At 41.4% G+C, this 7,257-nt stretch overlaps 1 protein-coding gene across 1 annotated transcript in view; it reads right to left on the bottom strand.

Moving 5' to 3' along the window:
* Window positions 1–6,295, bottom strand: part of osgn1 (oxidative stress induced growth inhibitor 1) — a 25,995-nt gene extending 19,700 nt beyond the window's left edge. The window contains exon 1 of the mRNA XM_079511351.1: window positions 6,004–6,295. The gene's annotated coding sequence lies outside the window, so the exon portion shown is untranslated. The remainder of the gene's footprint in view (window positions 1–6,003) is intronic.
* Between the last annotated feature and the right edge of the window lie 962 nt (window positions 6,296–7,257).

Here is a 7,257-nt window from a genome sequence, read left to right as displayed (position 1 = left end):
TCACATTTTTTTTATTAATGAACTGCAAGTCTGAGGAGCCCAGGCAAATAAATGTCCCCCTTCTGTTTTTTTAAGTCTTTCTGATTCTGAACCACTTTTTTATTCACTTTCAAACATTTTCAAAAATACCAACTACAAGCTCACAATGTGCCACATCGTAACATGTTGTGAGCTTGTAGATCGCCAACTTTTGCTTCCTTCATGTAACTATTGTGCGATGAAGTAGTAGGGCATTAGTTGATGAAAATATAGGCTACAAGGTTTCTGCCCAGGTATGTTCTGACAGTGTGTGTGTGCGTGTGTGTGGTATGTTCTGACAGTGTGTGTGTGTGTGTGTGTGTGTGTGTGTGTGTGTGTGTGTGTGTGTGTGTGTGTGTGTGTGTGTGTGTGTGTGTGTGTGTATGTGTGTGTGTGCGCGCGCGCGCGTGCGTGTGTGCGTGCGTGCGTGCGTGTGTGTGTGTTCACGGGTGTGAAATGGGCATGACACTGTTGTGTGTGGCAAGGACTGAGAGATGGAATGGAATGTGGGAGTGGCTAAAGTGGAGACAGACCGTTACACCCCTATCAGCTTAAAACAGGGCCTTCCTGAATGATTGTTCCTAAAACTCATTACTTGGGGCGAGTAATGAGGTCCAGATGAAATCAAATGAAAAAGATATAAAACTGACAGTTTTAAAGTTGGTTTGGGGGCTGCCCGTTATGCTGGGGGGACGCAGTGATAAAAGTGCCTGCCCACCACCATGAAGGTTGTGGGTTTGAATCCATCGTGGTGCTTTGTCGCGCATCTAACACAATTAGCCCGTGTTCGGGCCAATCGACACAACCTCTGGGGGAGCCCAGAGGTTGTGCTGCCCATCAGGTTATAATTCACGCCGTTGGACCAATGGTAAGTAAGCCTTGCAGAGCCATGAGGCCCGTGTGAGGCGGCTTGATGTACAAGTACACCCCTTGTACACCCCCTGGACATGGCGCTAGTATGACTCGGCCAGGGATTGAACCCCGACCTCCCAGTCCCAGGGCAGACATTATAACCACGAGGCCACTGAGCAAAGGTACTTGGGGGCATGACACCACTGGTCTTATCTCTATGTTATTATTGTTTTTATTAACATTATCTTCTGATTGTTTTATCAATTTATGGTATCTTGCTGCACTCGTTTACCTTGTTATGTAAAGCCCTTTAATAGTAATATTTGGTATTGCTAACAAATTAAAGTTTAACCTTGAATAACCAGCTGGTTTCCATTCATTATACAGTATATAAAACATTTTCCATATTTACACGTCTCCACCCTTTCTAACACACGCACGCACGCGCACGTGTGCACGCATGCACGCGCACACACACACACAGTGTGTGTGCATACTGTTATGACATACAGTACTGCTATTACAGAATATACACTTTCAAGCTGTCTCTCTTGCACTCTCTCTCGCACGCACGCACGCACGCACGCACGCACGCACGCAAACACACACACACACACACACACACACACACACACACACACACACACACACACACACACACACACACACACACACACACACACACACGCACACGCACACACGCACACACACACACAGCGCTGCTGGTATGATGTAACAGCAATAGGAGCAGCCAGAAGCAGCATATGGAGGATTATGTGTGTTCTCACACATCAGATAATTACACTACACATAACAGGCACATGCAGGGATGAATACGTGCTTGTTGGTTGTGGTGCCGTAATAATTCTGGCATTCTAATATTATCTGCTGTTAGTAATAAAGTAAGTAAGTAACTAAGTAGCCTAAAGCCTGATTTATACTTTGTGTGCCGGTGTGCTGCTCCATATGGGGCATGATGCAACACCACCATGCAACTAAGTATACATTTTCAGGCTTTTTGTAAGCAGCCTTGGGAAGCAACCGTTCCACGCAAAGCCACATGGAGCCTATCTCCTGTTTCTGTAGCGTGTAGTTCCTCCCAGTAGAGTTCTCAAATTCTGCCAGAACCCAACAGGCCGTGGCAGACAGGCCAGGACAAAAATGTATGCTAATTAGTCTGACCGGGCCGAACCTCAGGTTCCATGTTTTTGAGAACATTTAAAGCGAGAAATGCAGTGCAGTAAATGAAAATGTATTCTATTTGATCAACCCTTCCTTGTTTCCCCAGGCGACCGTGTCTGCCCGGCGCAACACCTTCATTACCGTAAGCAATTTCCTTAAGGAAATGCTTTGTTTTGTTGTAACTTTATTTATTAAGTAGCCGTGTAATAATTGGGATAATATACTCTGCACCGGTAGTTGTTGAAAATAACCCCCTTCAGGATGATTAAACACCTCGGCTTACAAATCAGTGTTTAACCATCCTGTCGGCCGTTATTTCTCAACAACTAGGCACAGCGTATATATTATCCCTTGCATAACATATAGAAAGTAGCCTGCCCGTCTGTTCAAGCTAAAGGATCTATATTATAATACACTTGGGTGTGGCACGCATCAATCATTTTCTGACAGGACAGGATAAGCAAATATTCACATCACCAAGTTCTGCTGGAGGTAGAGTCTATAATATATGTTCATGTAGAATCATGCAATATTATATTTATGAATACAGTACAGGTTCTGTGTGTTTTGTATGTCTTTCAATCTCCACACCAATCCCCTGTTATTGTATCGAAGCTATTACTATCACTATTATTACTATCACTATCAAAGCTATTAGCTGTAGCACCTCACAAGCTCTAAGATAAGATACAAGATAAAAAAGGTGTTATTGATCGGTGGAAAAAGCAGAGCGATAAGATAACAAGATCATATAAACACTTGAACTAAGCCACTTGAACTCCAGCAACTAATAGCCGATGTTATGTAATGTAATGAATGGAAGACTCCAACTACATAAGTGCATAACCATGCTTTCATCGTCGTGGGTGCGTTTTGTTTCCCCCAACCTCCTTTAAAGCACCACATACACCTGAGTATTGTTTCAGTGATTGATTAATTTGCTTGCGTATTTAAACCTTGTTTTTCTTTTAGTCAGATGTTGCCAAGTACTTGACAATGTAGAAGACATTGACACTGGAGCAGCTCGGACAGTTAAAGCCTTTTATTCAAGTTCTAGTACAATAAGAAATTACATTTCTTATTGTACTAGCACGTAAATTAAAACAAAATGTAAACGTACACGTACATACGTACATACTGTATCTGCTAGCCAATGTACGCTAAACTCTAAAATAACAGATGCTTTCCTGTTGGATTAAATATTTTAATTACATTTTTTTAATGTATTAAAACATCAGTTTATTATGTGTTTCTTGTGTATAGAAATGAACTGCCTTGTTGAAATGAGCTCTATGCAAATAAACTTTGCCTGTAGGCTACATAATGTTATATTCACTTGTTATTTTTTTTACTTAGGCAGACTTCACCCCGGCTGAAAAATGACGTTTAGCCCAATTCACTGTCATACAAGGGTCAAGACAAGGGTCAATCCCTATCCGCAAAATACAAGTGAAGATAGTTTAACTCTTGGACATAGATAGTAGAAGTGCTCGTGTTTTAAGGTCCTAACCACACCAATGATTCGCCATGCAACTCCTTTCAACATGCAACTACATGCAGAATGGTGCTTTAACTGGGCATATCACACACAAGCTCTGAGGTGCAACAGGACATATCAGACCGCTGCAAGTTTGCAACGAAGGCTGAAACAGTTTTGTTGAATGACAAATCATTGGTTTGGTTAGGGCGGCAGGCAAGCCTTCCGGTTACCATTGAACCACGAATCCCACGATGGAAACCCATGGATTAGGGTTAGGCTTACAATCAATCAAAAAGAGAATAGAAAACACCCTCACTCTTTGCTTCTACTTTGGGTGTATTTGATTCCTGCCCCCGACTGTTTACATTTCATGGATCCTACTGCAGGTTCAACAGCATAACACACCCTCTTCAGCACGTCAGACCCATCCACCCCGCCCCCCGCCCCGTTCTGTTATTAAACATGATAAGACCCATCCACCCCTGCCCCTGTTTATTTAGTTTTAGTCATAGTCTTTTGAATACAATTTCATTTAGTTTTAGTCATATTATTTTAGTCGTCTGAAATGTTTTAGTTTTAGTCTAGTTTGTCGACAAAATGAACCGTATATTTAGTTGACTAAAATCATATGATATTTTGTCGACAAAATGTATTTTGGCAGGCCTTGATGGCATCGTATAATGCCTGATTTTACGCTTAGTTGTATGCTGAAAATAGCAGATCTACAAGCTCACAGCGCGTCGCGCTGCGAGTTTGTAGATCTGCTATTTTCAGAGTGCAACACCAGAGTGCACGCAACCAAACATAAAATGACTTTTCTTGTACATGGACCACTTCTCCACTAGTCCCTCCCTAACATTTTAGTCTAGTTTTTATTTGTTGACGAAATTGTCAATATATAATTTTAGTTTTAGTCATCACATCACATCATATTTTTAGTCTGTGAAAAAAGGTAGTCGACAAACTTTTTTTTAGTCTGCAAAATTAACACTGTTGCCAAGGAAGTCCATGATATACTGTAAGTAGGCTACTGTAACACAAGTCCCCGTCAGGCTAACAGGATTGACAGGGTTAATAACCAGATTGACCCGGTGACTATAGCTTCAGTTCCTGGAGCTTTGCATGGCCTCTGTAGTCTATATCACCTGCAATGTGCTATGCAAAGACTAATGTCCCACTTCTGTACTCAGGCAAACACTGTTACCCGGAGCAATAATAATTACATAATTGTGTGAGACAGACAGACAGACAGACAGACAGACAGACAGACAGACAGACAGACAGACAGACAGACAGACAGACAGACAGACAGACAGACAGACAGACAGACAGAATTGTTTTGATGAATTGAACATGGTGGACCCTCTTGTAAACAAGTGTAATGCTTAATTGGGTCGTCCACTCACAGTTAACAGTCTTTGTATTGAGTTTGTGCTTGAAATGTACTGTAATTCTGCAAACTGTTAATACATATTTCAATCAATCAGACAGACAGACAGACAGACAGACAGACAGACAGACAGACAGACAGACAGACAGACAGGGTCTGGTATATTATTGTGCATTCATGTTGTATATGTCTTTAAAAATGTCTTGATGAATTGAAAGCAGGACCAAAATAGAAACAAGCCATCAGGGATTTTTGTGTATACATACTTTTGGCACCATTGTGTAATCGTACACTATACTGTACCATTATATTTGCAAAGTGTTATAATAAAGTGTTCAACACAGACAATTCCAGACTAGCTCATCATAGTACATGGAGTTCAGACATAGAGAGAGAGAGAGAGAGAGAGAGAGAGAGAGAGAGAGAGAGAGAGAGATAGAGAGAGAGAGAGAGAGAGGGGGGGGTATACAGTAAGTACATGCAGCAATAACCCTGAACCCTAACCCACTAGTACGCTAACCCACTTCTTATATTTGGTTGGCTGACGTCCGCCCGTCACTCAGGACCGTGTGGGTCCAATCACGAGGAACGGGCGGAACCAGCCCACCAGTCCAGAGCGTCCCGCCCCGCCCCCCTCCCATAGCTGGACGTTACGCTTCCCTCTCTCTCTCTCTACTGTACAGTGCATTCTGTCTGTTGCAAGGGAACCGGCGAATTGCGAATTGGTGGACACACACACACACACACACACACACACACACACACACACACACACACACACACACACACACACACACACACACACACACACACACACACAACAATGCTATCTGGCCCATCACTCTATAACACATGCATAACACACAGCTAGAGCAGCACCGGCTGTAATAGCGGCAATGCAATGGAACCATACTATCTTTATAGCTAGTAGGCCTATTAGTATTAGTATAGCTAGGCTATTTAATAAATACATAAAGACACGACTCAATCGTGCATTTATTGCACAGCATGATATGCGCGCACGCACGCACACACACACACGCACACGCACACGCACCATGCAGTGGCCATATTTACTCACCGCCCGGTAGCCTATATCTGTATATCCCAGCCGGAGATCTCGTACAGTCTCGGATCAGACAGATATGATGATAGCCGGCCGGTGACTCAGTGCTGCCGGGTCGGTCTTTCAATAGACGAACAACAAAGTCCTCCTCTCTCAGTCCAGTTAGGATCTCTCAATGTGACATCATGTGTTTAGCTGCTGCCTTTCTTCCGCACATGTGTTGGTTGGTTGTCTACTCTGGCTGGCGGCTCAGCTGCAGTGAGTGAATCAGAAGCAGAAGCATTGAAGTGTGTATAGCCAGCCAGCCAGACAGACAGAAAGACCGACAGACAGTCAGACAGACGGTTCCATACAGCCATGCAGCCTTTTATAATATCCAACCTGCGTCGACAGGCCGTCGGCCAATCACAGCTCGCACACTGGCCGTGACGCCCCGCCCCCATGCACGCACGCACGGCACGTCGCCAACTCTATATGCACGTCGCACACACAGAGCACACACAGTGGTGGACAGTGACTAAGTACATTTGTACTACGTACGTACTTACTACTTGAGTGCAATTTTGAGATATCCTACTTTTATTTTACTAGCTATGTTCATGGGAATTTGGAATAGTTATAGCCATACTACTTTTACTTACTACTGCCAAATATTTTACTTATTATTATTATTATTACAAAACATACATTATTATTATTATTATTATTATTATTATTATTATTATTATTATTATTATTATTATTATTATTATTATTATTATTATTATACATACATTATACATTTTATATTTCAAAACTGGGACATTCTGTGAAAAAAAATGAGAAAACATATGTTGTGCCAGAGAGAAGATAAGAGAAGGTTGGTGTTGAAACATTTATAAATTAAACAATCAATTTTTTCCCCCCCAGGGTTTTACATTTTTTTCAAAAATAGCCAAAGTATAAAATCTATTGTCAATGGAAACGGTCCTGATGTAATTAGTATTGTCTCCACCAGGCTGAAGGCATGGGGAGAGTATGTTTTGCACTGTCTCCCCTACATCTCAGAGCCAAATATTTTACTTTTTACTCAATTATTTGCAAACTTTACTTTAGTAGCCTATTTACATTTATTATTATTAATTTATTATTATTATTACAAAACATACATCATTATTATTATTATTATTATTATTATTATTATTATTATTATTATTATTATTATTATTATTATTATTATTATTATTATTATTATTATTATTATTATTGTTGTGTGCACACGCACCTGGA

Source organism: Electrona antarctica (genome assembly GCF_951216825.1).
Source record: "Electrona antarctica genome assembly, chromosome: 9".
Taxonomy (NCBI): Eukaryota; Metazoa; Chordata; class Actinopteri; order Myctophiformes; family Myctophidae; genus Electrona; species Electrona antarctica.
The sequence above is the reverse complement of the archived record's forward strand: the minus strand, read 5'-3'. Positions and strand labels throughout refer to the sequence as shown.